This window comes from Antechinus flavipes, chromosome 1 (assembly GCF_016432865.1).
Source record: "Antechinus flavipes isolate AdamAnt ecotype Samford, QLD, Australia chromosome 1, AdamAnt_v2, whole genome shotgun sequence".
NCBI classification, from domain to species: domain Eukaryota; kingdom Metazoa; phylum Chordata; class Mammalia; order Dasyuromorphia; family Dasyuridae; genus Antechinus; species Antechinus flavipes.
Window position 1 is genome coordinate 386559308 of NC_067398.1, and position 13075 is coordinate 386572382.

Below are 13075 nucleotides of genomic sequence, written 5' to 3' on the forward strand. Positions count from 1 at the left end.
TGAGGAAATTGAGGCAGACACAGGTTAAATGAGGCTGGATTAAATTTAGGTCTTCTTGACTCCAGGCCCAAAATTATCTACTGAGTTGCCTGCCAACTGTCAGCTGAGGAAGAAGACTTTAAAGATATCAGTATTCATTCAGAAGGAACTAGATGCCTAACTAGTTCCTATGTTTCTGTAGAAAAGATAGATGAATAGAAAAACAACAACAGCAATAACAACGACAACAACAACAACAACAAACAAACAAACAAACAAAAAACACGAAATCAAGGCTTTCAAGGGAAATAATAAAAAAAAGCAAAGGAAGTTGTCAGACCTAAACATATTATAAATCTATGCTCATCAAAACCATTTATTTAATACTGATTAAGAAACTGAGTAGTGGATCAGTGCAAAAGATTAGGTGCACAATAGTCAATGACTAGAGTAATTTAGTGTTTGATAAACTCAAAGATTCCAGCTTCTGAGATAAGAACTCATTATTTGACAAAAAATGCTGAGAAAACTGGAAACAAGTATGACAGAAACTACACACTAAACAAAATCTAACACCTTATGCCAAGGTAAGATCAAAATGGGTTCATGATTTAGACATAAAGGGTGATACTATAAGCAAATTAAGAGAGCAATGGATAGTCTACCTGTCAGATTTGTGGAGAAAGGATGAATTCAAGGCCAAAATAGAACTAAAGAACTTTATGAAATTCAAAATGGATAATTGTGATTACATTAAATTTAAAAAGTTTTTGCACAAACAAAGCCAATGCAGCCAATATTAGAAGGGAAGCAGAAAACTGTGGGGGATTATTATTATTATTATTATTTTTACAAACAATGTTCTTCTGATAAAGGCCTCATTTCTAAAATATAGAGAGAATTGATTTAAATTTATAAGAATCAGTCATTCCTAAATTGATAAATGATCAAAGGATATGAATAAGCTTCAGATGAAGAATTTAAAACCATTTCTAATCATATGAAAAAAATGTTCTAAATCATTATTAATTAGAGAAATGCAAATTAAAGCAATTCTGAGGTACCTATTTCACAGCTCTCAGATCAGCTAAAATGACAAGAAAAGACAATAATGCATTATTAGTGAAATTGTGAAATCATCTGACCATTTTGGAAAGCAACTTGGAACTATGACCAAAGGGCTATAAAACTGTGCATATCTTTTTATCCAGTATTGTCAATACTGAGTTTGTATCCCAAAGAGATTATAAAAAAAGGGAAAAGGACTTTCATGTGAAAAAATGTTCTTAGCAGCTCTTTTTGGAATGTCAAGAAACTGGAAAATAGTGGATGCCCAAGAGCTGGGGAATGTCTGAATAAATGGTGGTATGTGAAAGTATTGGAATATTATTGTTCTATAAGAAATAAAGAGCAGTCTGATTTCAGAAAAGCCTGGAAAGACTTACATGAACTGGTGAACAGAACCAGGAAAACAGTGTTCACAGTTACAAGAAGATTGTGTGATAATCAACTGTGATGGACTTGGCTCTCCTCAACAATGAGGTCATTCAAAGCTATTCCAATAGACATGGGAAGGAAAATGCCAGAGAGAGAATTATAAAGGTGGAAGGTGAATTGAAGCATATTATTTTTGCCTTTTTGTTATTGTAGGTTTTTTTTTTTGTCTCTCATAGTTTTTTTTTCCTTTTGTTTTGATTTTTTTCTGGCAAACATAACAAATATGGAAATATGTTTAAAAGGATTGCACATATTTAACCTATATCAGATTGCTTGCTGTTTTGGTGAGGGAGAGTAAGGAAAGGAAGGAGAAAAATGTAGAACACACAGTCTTACAAAAATGAATGTTGGAAACTATCTTTGCATGTATTGTAAAAAATATTTGAAAAAATAAATTAATTTTTTAAAAAGAAAAAGACATATGGGAAAAAAAAGCAAATAACGAGAACAATGGCAAAAGACACAGTCCTGTACAAATAGCTACATGGACATGAAATGTGAAAATAAACTGAGAGAAATGATAGATACTAAAAACCACAACATGGTAAAGATCCAAAAAAGTTCAGGAGACTTGAGTCTAATGATACTACACAACACAAAAGAAACAGAAATGCTTATAATTTATTTCAGCTTCTGCTTTCTCTAACAAGGAAGATAACTTTTTGTTATGGCTAACAGAGAGTTGAAACTCAAGGTAAATAAAGAAATTGTACCTGGAGAAAGAAGGAAGGAAGGAAGGAAGGAAGGAAGGAAGGAAGGAAGGAAGGAAGGAAGGAAGGAAGGAAGGAAGGAAGGAAGGAAGGAAGGAAGGAAGGAAGGAAGGAAGGAAGGAAGAGAGAGTAGGAAGGAGGGAAGGAGGGAAGAAGGGAAAGGAAGGGGAAGGGAGGGAAGAAAGGAGGGAGGAAGGGAAGAAGGGAGGGAAGAGGGAAGGGAAAGAGGGAGGATCTTATCTATATTTTTGAATTATAGGACATGTGCCTGTCTCCAGTTCTGCATAACAGACCTGTTTTCAGAACTTTCAAGTATCAGTGCTGGTGTTTTATCAGTTATATATTTAAAGTTTTTTAATTACCTGAGATACAAGTCAGTTTAGTTTTATGAGGGAAGTTTGAAATTCTCTTATACTCTATCTTGAGTAAACATTTTTGACCTTCCCCTCCATGAAACTTTGCTCAACTTCCCTAAAATCAAACAGTCATTCTCTCTTTTGAACTCGTATTAGTCTTATTACCTAAACCATTTATTTGCTACTTTCTTTGTGGGAGGGATAGGAAGGGGAAATGATAAGTGGGGAATGTTAGAAGCAGTCTTTTGACATTATTGGTAAGAATAACTTAATGAAGAAAGTCCTTTTATTATTGCAGATCAATAATTATCTTTACAGTTAAAGAATTTTTCTAGGATACTAAGAGGTCAAGTGACTTGCGATGTAGTATATAACCAGTAGATGCCAGGAGCAGGACTTCAACCAATGTCTTGCTTTTAAGGCCATTTCTTCATATCACTTTGACTTTTGCACTTGTCATCTTCATGATCACTGTCATTACTACAATTGACAGTTATATATCCTTTCAAAATCTTTACATACATTATCCCATTTGAATCTTACAACAACCTTGTGAAGTAGATTTTATCCCAGTTTTACAGATGATAAAACTGATGAGTTACAGAAAGAATAAATGGCATGCCCAATATTATGTAGTTATCAAGTGTCAGAGGTAATATTTGAATTGATATCTTCTCTGTCCAAATTAATCATTATATCCACTATGACCTACTACTTCTTTATGAGATGCTACCCTTCTACTTCAACCCTGTGCATATGCTACTCTAGAGTTGTGGTTTTCTTCCCATGTATATATTCTGTCCTGATTAGATTCATAACTTTTGAGGCATAGATATCTTTTTTCATATTCATTTATGTTCATGCTTAACATAATGACCAAAACATAGTAAATATTCAAAGAAAATAGCATGATGATGATTTTAGTGATGATAAATAAATACAAAAAAATCATAACTACACATACCACTCTACTGGCAAACAAAAAAGTTTGACTGTTCTAATATGATCAAAATGAAATTTGAGGTTATATAACCCACTTAGGGCAAATGTCCTTGGTCTTTTCAGGATGTTGTTTTTAATGGAGTCCAAAACTGTGCTCTGTAGACAGGGTGCTCAATAAAATTTGTTGTTCCACAGATTGAGAAGTGTGTTCTTTCAAAGTGTGATATGGTCTGGTGGACAGACAACTGAACTGAAATGAAGGCTGCAGGGTCTATCCCCTCTTTTTCCACAAGCTGCCTCTGGGCAACTCATTGAATCTCTCTCTGTTCTTATCTCCTCTATAAAATACAAATATAAACTATCTTCCACACCCTCTCCTCCTTCCAGTCTTTTAGGCATGTCTTGAGGATGAATTAGATATTAGTAAAGTAACCTGGAGAAGGCACTGAAAGAATACAATACAATATTATTTCCTGTGCTGAACTGCTGAAAAATGTTGCTTAGCAATTACTTTAGAGATGACCACATTTCTTTTTCAGAGGTAGCCTCATTTCTGAGTCTAGGGAATAATTCTCATTTGGCTGAGGTTTAGAAGAGGAGGGAGGTGGCTAAACACACACACACACACACACACACACACACACACACACAGAGTAAAATGTGATTTAGTTTATAAATTGCAGTATTATTCTTAGAATTCTTAGAATAATACTGCCCAGAATCCTGTGAAGTTGGTGATGTGGCATAATTCTTCCAGGTGAGAAAAAAAAAATTGGTTTAAGAGTGCTATGAAGGACCTCCTACCTCATCACCTCAGAAACACCCATAATTCAGATTGGAAACTGATCTCACAGGGATCAAAATGAATGATTTCTTAATTACAAAGTTTTGGCACAGGGGATAGAAAGAAGAATAAAAAGGTAGGAGAACAAGGCAAAAAAAAATCTGAAACAGTCAACTATAACTTTCACTGAAACTTGGATCCTGGTTTACTGAATAAGAAAAACAATATATACTTCCTAGTCTGGCTTGCTGTGTTTTGAAGCAGTCAAGTTGAGCAGTAGGCTCTAATGACATTTGTTATTTCTCAGAGAAGTAGCTCCTAAAATCATTAACAATTCCACATATAAAAACTGTACATTTAAAATGGATGGATTAAAAGAAGCATGCTTTCAATTTATCATGCTCAAGAGAGCTGCTTTAAACATTGCTCTTTACAAAAACCAGAATTCTAACTTAATTTAAATGGGCTTAGACCATATCATGAACCAAACTAAAAAGTGTGTTTGTCTGTTGTTCCTGATATACCCATGGGATTAGCCAACATAAACATTAGCCTGTTTCAATATCATTGACAAGATCTTGTGAGGTGACTGAAAAAATCATGGAATCCCAGGATTTAGAGCTAGAAAGCACCTCAGAGATCATTGCTATCCTTTGCTATTATTAGTAGACTGCACTCATTTTTTTCCTAGCTAGAGATTTTAAGTATTGTTGAAAGATGAACAGGGCTAATTTCTCTCCTCTATTTATCCATGGAAAAGCCAAAAGAGTGTTGGCTACTATAACATATGTTCCATATTTCTCTGAGCAATGGTGCACACTCTGTCTGTGTAACTATAACACTAGCTATAAAGGGGATTCAACTCCCTTAATTTCTTTCTTCATTCCTTAAAGCATGAGCAAGTGTAGACTGAATCATTTATTAATAGAGCTCATAGATGACTCTTTAGCTATCAACTCCCCCCTCCTTTTTTTTTTTTACTAGAATAGTGGATCTAAGTAAGAAGTTGTAGTAAGACTTCATTTCTACTCTCTCTTGCAATAAGGTGGTAAACACTGCCATTAGCTGCATGACATGATACAGATCCCCTAAATGAGTCATTGGGTCTCAGTTTCCTTATCTCTAAAATGAGATCTCTTTCAAGCCTAAATTTATGATTGTGTGCCTTTGTTGTAACCATTTATAAACACACATGGTATTGTTGCTGTTATTCAGTCATTTTTTCAGTTGTATTAGGCTCTTTGTAAATATATGTATATATGTATGTATGTGTATATATATATATATAATATATATATATATATGTATGTATGTATGTATGTATGTATTTTTAGCAAAGATCCTGGAAATGCCTTTCCATTTACTCCTCCAAGACACACATGAGAGATGTACAATAAAGTGCCATGCAATGAAAGTGAGTCTGACTTGAATTTAATTCTTCACATATTTAATTAGCATTTGTTGTATGCCTAAGATTATACTTTGGCACTATCAACCAGTTTTACTTCTTCCAGCAGCTCAACATAAAATGCAGACTACTCTGGCAATCTTGTGTGAACCTACCTTTCCAGTTTTGCTGAGTATTCTCCCTTCTACATGCCATGTCATCAAAGAATGCAGTGTACTCTTTATGTTTCTCTGTTTCTTCTCATAGGTGACAATAGTCCCTTTCCCCATTTCCCTAAATTTTCCAAGCCTTAAATGTATACTTTCATGCTTTTATATCTTGGAAATTCTAACTTCTTTTAAGGATAAATTCAAGAGCTATTTCCATCACAAGTTCTTTCATAGCTTCTTAGCACCTTTTCTCCAAACCTACAGTTGTATTTCCCTTTTACTGTGAAGTGTAACACCATCCTTCCATTCACTAAAGTTCAAATGCAACAAGTGTCATCATTACTTCTTTATTCTCATTCACCTCATATATCCACTCAATTGCCAATTCTTGTCACATCTTTCTTTCTTCACAATGCCTTTAACAAATAGATTCCAGACAACTCACACAGTCATCTCTGTAGATGAGACCTGTACTATTGCTGAAGTTTCCTAATCATTATCTCCACTTCTACATACCACTAGAGTCCATCTTCCTCAAAGGCAACAAAATGATTTTTTAAAGTTATCTCTGTCGATGTCACCCTTCTGTACAAAGAACTCCAATGTCTCCTTATTACCTCCAGGATCAAATAAAAATTCCTCTGTTAGAAGTTCTTTACTCCTTGGATCTTTCCTAACTCTCAATTATCCTTACACATTCCTCTTCTCAGTGTGCTATAGTCTAGCACATTGACCAACAGGCTTTTCTTCACATGACACTTCATCTTTCATGTTATTCCTTGCATAGACTGTTCCTCATGCAGAAAATGCTGTCCCTACTGAGTTCTCTTTCTTTTACTTTCTTGCTTCCTTCAAAACTGAATCCAAGTTACTTAAATCAGGAGCTTCTTTCTGGTCTCACCTCTAAAATTTTTCCCATCTGAAAGTTATCTTGTTTCTGCTTTCTGCATATAGGCATATCCTTATATATGTACTTAATATTCCTTCCATTAGAAAGTAAACGCTTTAAGGACAAGGACTATTTTATTTGTATTTTTATATCCCCAGAACTTTGTCTAGTGCTTAGAAAATTCTTAAATGAGTAACTTCCTGTACCAATATAGGTTAGCACCTTCTCTAAAACACCTGGTCTGAGAGAATTCCCTACAGCTGAGAGACTGAGTAACTTTCCATACTCACACTGCCAACATTTATCATAAGGAAGACCTGAAATCATTTTCCTGGTTCTAAAGTTAGCTATCTCACTCCTATTTTCTCATGTTTGGCACATAGAATATGCTTAATACATATAGGTTGATTGCTATTGATGACATTGCTTCACTTCCAAATTAGCTTGTATTTATTTTATATATAGTGTATATGTGTACATGCCATGTCACTTGATGGAATGGAAATTCCTGTAGGATGGGGGTTATTTCATTTTTGTCTTTGTATCTCCCATGCCTAACACAACTTCAAGAGAAAATATTTTCTTAATACATGCTTGAAACCTTGAAGTTGTCCACATTTACCAAGTGATGTGGTTATGTTTTGTCTGTTATGTCTTTGTTGCTAGCCATTTTCCAATTGAATACAAACTGGATTGTTTTTGTGCTGACTCTTCCATTTAAGCCAATTAAGAACTTATCAAATGAGTCTTCTAGCAATCTAGCTATTAATACAATTAGAGGAGACTGGTTCTTAATGATAAAGCTATTATTTTAATGTTGGTATGCACATAATATCATTTTATTACATTCATCTTGCATTTACATTGTTGCTAAGGAATCTCATTCCCTTTGCTCTTAGGAAGTAAAAAGTGTGATTTCATACATTAGGTAAAAAATAACATTGTCCTAAAATTCTCTCTTTTAATGTAGACAATTATTCCTTTTTCAACTTGGAGAAATTTATCTGTTCTCCAGTATTTGTAAAAGAAGTACAATTTGATTTTGTCCACACACATTTTTATCATATAAAGGGACACACACACACTCTAACACACACACACACACACACACACACACACACTCTAACACACACTCACAGTCCAATGTATAACGATCCTACTAATCTAGAAAGAATTGAACTTTAAACTAGCAAGAAACTAAAGAACATTGCTTTTCTCTAGGATTATCTATAGTTTTAAAAAAATCTTCTTAGTTATATTGAGGAAAAAACTTTAAATAATGATAGATGTGGTCAATGATCATCCAAAATAGGGAAGTTGGAACAAATGTAAAGCATTGATATTCAGCACCATAAGATTTTAAAGACACAATATGCCACAGTACATAATATCATTAACCTGCACTCTAGCATTCTGCTAGTTATCAGCACTTTTGACAATACTACCTGCTAGATACAGAAGCCATCACTCCTTGCTTCTTACTTGATATTACCCATTTTCAAAAAAAGATATGATTTCAATTATTGTTTATTATAGTGAAAGTGTCAAACAAAATATTTATCTAATTACCCTTTCCTCTTCAAAACAGTTTCACACAGTTATAAAACTGAAGCAAATAAATAAATAATATCACCCACATAGAGAAGTAGAAGATCTTGTTTTGGAGTAGAATAGGTTTTCTTCTATTAATAATCCTTACAGAACAGATAATTAAAAGCAAAGTATCAAAGTTGTCATTTTCAGTGCACCAGAAACACTGAGGTGGCTAGGTAATGCAATGGCTAGTACTGTGCTGGATCTGATATCAAGAAGATCTGAGTTCTAATAGAACCTCAAACACTAACTGTGTATCTCTCAGCAAGTCACTTAATCTCTATTTGCTGCAGCTTCCTCGTTTGTAAAATGGAGAAAATAAAGGTACTTACCTGGATTGTTATAAAGATAAAATGAGATGTTTGTAAAAATGTTAATAAACCTTAAAGCACTGTTTCAATATTAGCTATCATCATCATCATCATTTTAGGTTCATATTCCATATGAATACATAGAGGGACTGAGCATAGTACATTGCCCATAATAACTGGTTATTGAATGAATGTGAAAATGTAACTGTTATAAAATCTAACTAAAAAGTCAGCAGAATACAGCTTGTAGAGGAGGTAGAATCAAAGATAAAAACACCAGGAATGAAAGGTTACTTTTAAAAATGTTCTTTCAAAATCCTTTCCCCTTCAAGTTCCATCCACAGCTAGCAAAACATAACTTCTTTGTTAAAGTATATAGATATGAAAATAGAACTGTATCTGTTTCTGGAGTGTTGGGAAAATGTGAGAAGTGCTGTCTCATGAGATCTTAAGCCCATGTAATTGCCTTCTGAACTGCTCAACACCATTATGATGAAGGGGCTGGGAAGGGAAACAGAGATCAGGAAATGGAGGAGCAGGTGTAACGATTCAGAACCCCTTATTATCAGAGAGTGTGAAAAACAAGAGAACAGGTCGGGAGAGAGATTCAAAAAATGAATTTACAGTGTATAGAAAAAGTGAAAAACAAAGAAGGGGGATTCAAAATCTACTTCATAAAATGACTATGAAAAATGGGCAAAAAAGCAAAGTTGTATAAAACAGAATCTGGGAGAACAGAGATGACAGAAAGAAGAAAGACTTAAAACATTCTTTATAATAGCCTATAAGAATAAAGGAATATGTTTTAATCAACACTATATTATAGAAAATGTGCACATAGAAAGGAGGTAAGACGAAAAAGGCTAGCAGAAAATAAACAAGATAATACAATAAGACATCTATTGTATAAATCTATATTTGTTAGTTCCTTCTGCTCTATGATTATCCTTAATGTTTCCAAGTAGTGCAAAGTCTTATCATTAATTGTTTGTGCTCAAGTGACTTTAAAATTCATCTAGTCTGATTAACTCTATAGAAGAAGAAATTAAGACTTATTGTGATGGAGATTATCTGGTCTAATTCCTTCAGTTTTTAAAGAGAAAACTAGGATTTCTAGAGGTTGAGAAACTAATTGAGTCTAGTTCATGAAATGTAGTTAGTCAGTCATTTTCAGTCATGTCCAACTTTTCATGACTCCCTTTGGATTTGTTGTGGCAAAGATATTGGAATGATTTGATATTTCCTTCTCCAGCTCATTTTGCAGATGAGAAAACTGAGGCAAATAAGGGTTAAGTGTTTTGCCTACGGTTACATAGCTAGTAAAGGTCTGAGGTCATATTTGATCTCATAAAAATAAGTCTTCCTAACTCTTTTTGCACTACCTAGGTGCCCAAGTTTGTGAAATAACCAGGACATTAAACCAACACAATTTGTCATCTAATGTACTTACAACTACATCTTGTTGCTTCTAAAGTAATATTTCAAAAAATGCCAAAACATGCCTATTCTAATTGGCTGGTTCAAATTGCTCCAAATGAAAATATTTATGTGTCTACTCAGAAGCGTCCCACTCCCTGCCCCTAATAAAGCAAAGAAAGCAAGCTCATAGATCAATTTTACATGTGGGCTTGGACTGTGATGAAGCCCTGAGAAGCCTAAAATATACAGTACCTTAAGAACCCATCTTGTAGTAATCACAGATGCTTCCATTTGGATTACAAACTTGAAAGGGAAGTGACAAGTACCAAGGTCAGTTCCCCCATTCAATATCATGTAATTTCTACAGTTGGAAGTCATAGAATAAATTGTTTCTTTTCATTGAACACAGAGATAGAATACTCTTTATTAAAAGTCATATTTCATTGTATTGTAAAGGGCCAGATTCTCTCCTAAACTTTTCCACTAATTACTATATTAGAACTGATAAATCTCTATAGGAGTAATCACAAAATGTTTTGTCTAACAGATGGAAATAAGGACTAGATATGTAATTTCATCTATTGAGGGAGTACATGGTGAAGAAGCTTTCTTTACTTGTATAAGGTGCACAAAATGCATCTTTCCTGACATAATGCATCATTGTGACAGTACATAGGATACTTCACTTTAACCCCTCTGATATATGTAAATCTGAATTTGCACAGTAGTAAAATTGAGCATTAATTTATTAATTAGCATCCTTTTTAGGATCCTCATATTACTTTACACAAGAAGGTACCTAGAAGATAATTCATCCTTCTAGGTATCCTAATTAGTGACCATTGCTAAATTTTCTTTTTTTATCCCATTCACAACCTTATCATCACCTATTATTGGCCATAGTCCATCCTAATCTACTTGTGTCTGGAGAGAAACCCAGAAGAAGAACTCTATAAAGAGAGAAACTATTTTGTCTACATCTCTAGTACTTAGTATAGAGAAGATGGCTTAGCATGTGTAGAATGTATTTGAATTAAAGTGATTCTGGATTACAGTGAGTCTTTAAATGCCAGGACTGAAATTGAGGGAAAGGAAAGCAAGGTTATAGAAAAGATATGCAAAATTAAAATCTCCATGTGAGAAAGGAAAATGTTTGATGACAGGAGGACTGGTCCTTTCAACAAAGTAAAATTGATCAAAACAAATTAACATTTAATAATGCATGCCTTTTGACATCCAAGATAAGGTTAGAGGCAAACGTTAAATTTTAGTGTGAGCATTTACACCTCAGAAATTAGAAACAATATAAATCAAATCTTGGTTTATTATTTTGTTCATTGTCTGGACATAAGAAAATGGTGGGGAAATGTTAACAATTCAGATTTTTAAAAAAAATTTATACATACATACATATAGATAGATATATGTATATATTAGAATCAATTGTTAAAATGTTACTAGCATATATTTTGTACCCTATAACTTTTAGATCTTCTTCTGGTAAGACTTCTTATTGTAATAGAGGAGAGAAAATGATAAAAAGATCTGTTTCTCAGGAAAAACTTGAAGTAGGCAAAGTTTATCTAGGACAAGCCCAGTATCCTATCTTTTTTTGGAACCTTCAATACTTCTCACAAATCTTTAATCTTCCCAATCTCCTCTTCCTCACTTTCTCTCTTCTCCAAAACCATGCTTGGCAATTATTTGGAATTCAAGGCAATGGAGGCAGAGAGTTAAAATTATGCCCATTTGTGTTGCTACTTTAATCAGTTATATGCATAGGGTACCTATTTATACATGTGTTGTCCTTCATAGTATGGAAGCTCTTTGAGGGCAGAGGTGCTTTTATTTTTATTCTGTATGTCCAGAATCTTCCTAGAGTGTCTGGTATGTAATAGGTTCCTAAGAATGCTTATTGCTAGATTATTAATTGAGTAAATATATTTTATATACCAGAAAATTCTCTTTTCCCTAGCATCTAAGTTTGTTTTTATTTGTTTTGCTTTTGTGTGTGGTTAATCAAGATTTAGTTATTAGAGTTTCAAAAAAAGAAGAGTTGACATTTTCCACTATCTGACTGTAGACAAATGCATTCTCTGGCTTTGCTGACTACTAACTGGGGATAGGGGTGGGAATCAGATATAAGTCATTTACACATCAGTGTGAATGTATCAGTGTAATTACCTATAATATTCAAAGGTATTAGTAGTAACTTAAGCCTTATCTAAAATAAAAAGTTTCATTACCTGGTAATGAAGTTTCAGTTATAAAAATGTAGGCAAAAGAAATACTTTTGAGTAGTTCCTTGCCAGCATTCCTGAAATTATACCAATCAGGTAGTGGCTGACTTTACTAATATGATAGACTCTACATTCAACAAATTTGCCTAAAATCAGACAGTAAGATTCCCCCAAACAACCTCAGTGACTATTCTGGAAGATCACGAAAATGATCTCACTTGAAAGATAAATGTAATTAAAATGTTTTAAGTACTCTTTTTATATCCCACTAATATACAACATACTGACCTTTGAATCCATACAAGAATTTTGACTTCCTTTCGATTTTGCACTATTTTTCTTTAATTCTTTTTTCTTCCTGTAGGTTTGCTCTCTAAGAATATCTGATGTGTAAAAAGCAACCTAGACAATATATGACTTTGACTACACTCAGTATGAATTGGTCTGTTGATATGGCAGGTGAAAAGTTGTCACTGAATTTACATTTGGATTAACCTACACAAGGATTATAAATCAATAATGAACATGTCAGGCAAGAAACAAGTCCTTTCTTAATTATTGTGATTCTTCCATTTTTGAGGCTCACTGTAAAGGAAGAGAATAGGCCTTTGCTAACAAATGCTTGGATACTTTAGTTTTGGCTTTTCATCTGGGAACATAGCAGCATTAATCATGCATATTCCTCCTGCAATGCTTTTCTTTTCCTGTTAGAATGTTTAAAGAGAACAAAAATCCCCAAACTTCCTTTTTGCTTGTTATGGTACATTTATAGTTTTCTGAACTTTAATCCTTGGTTAA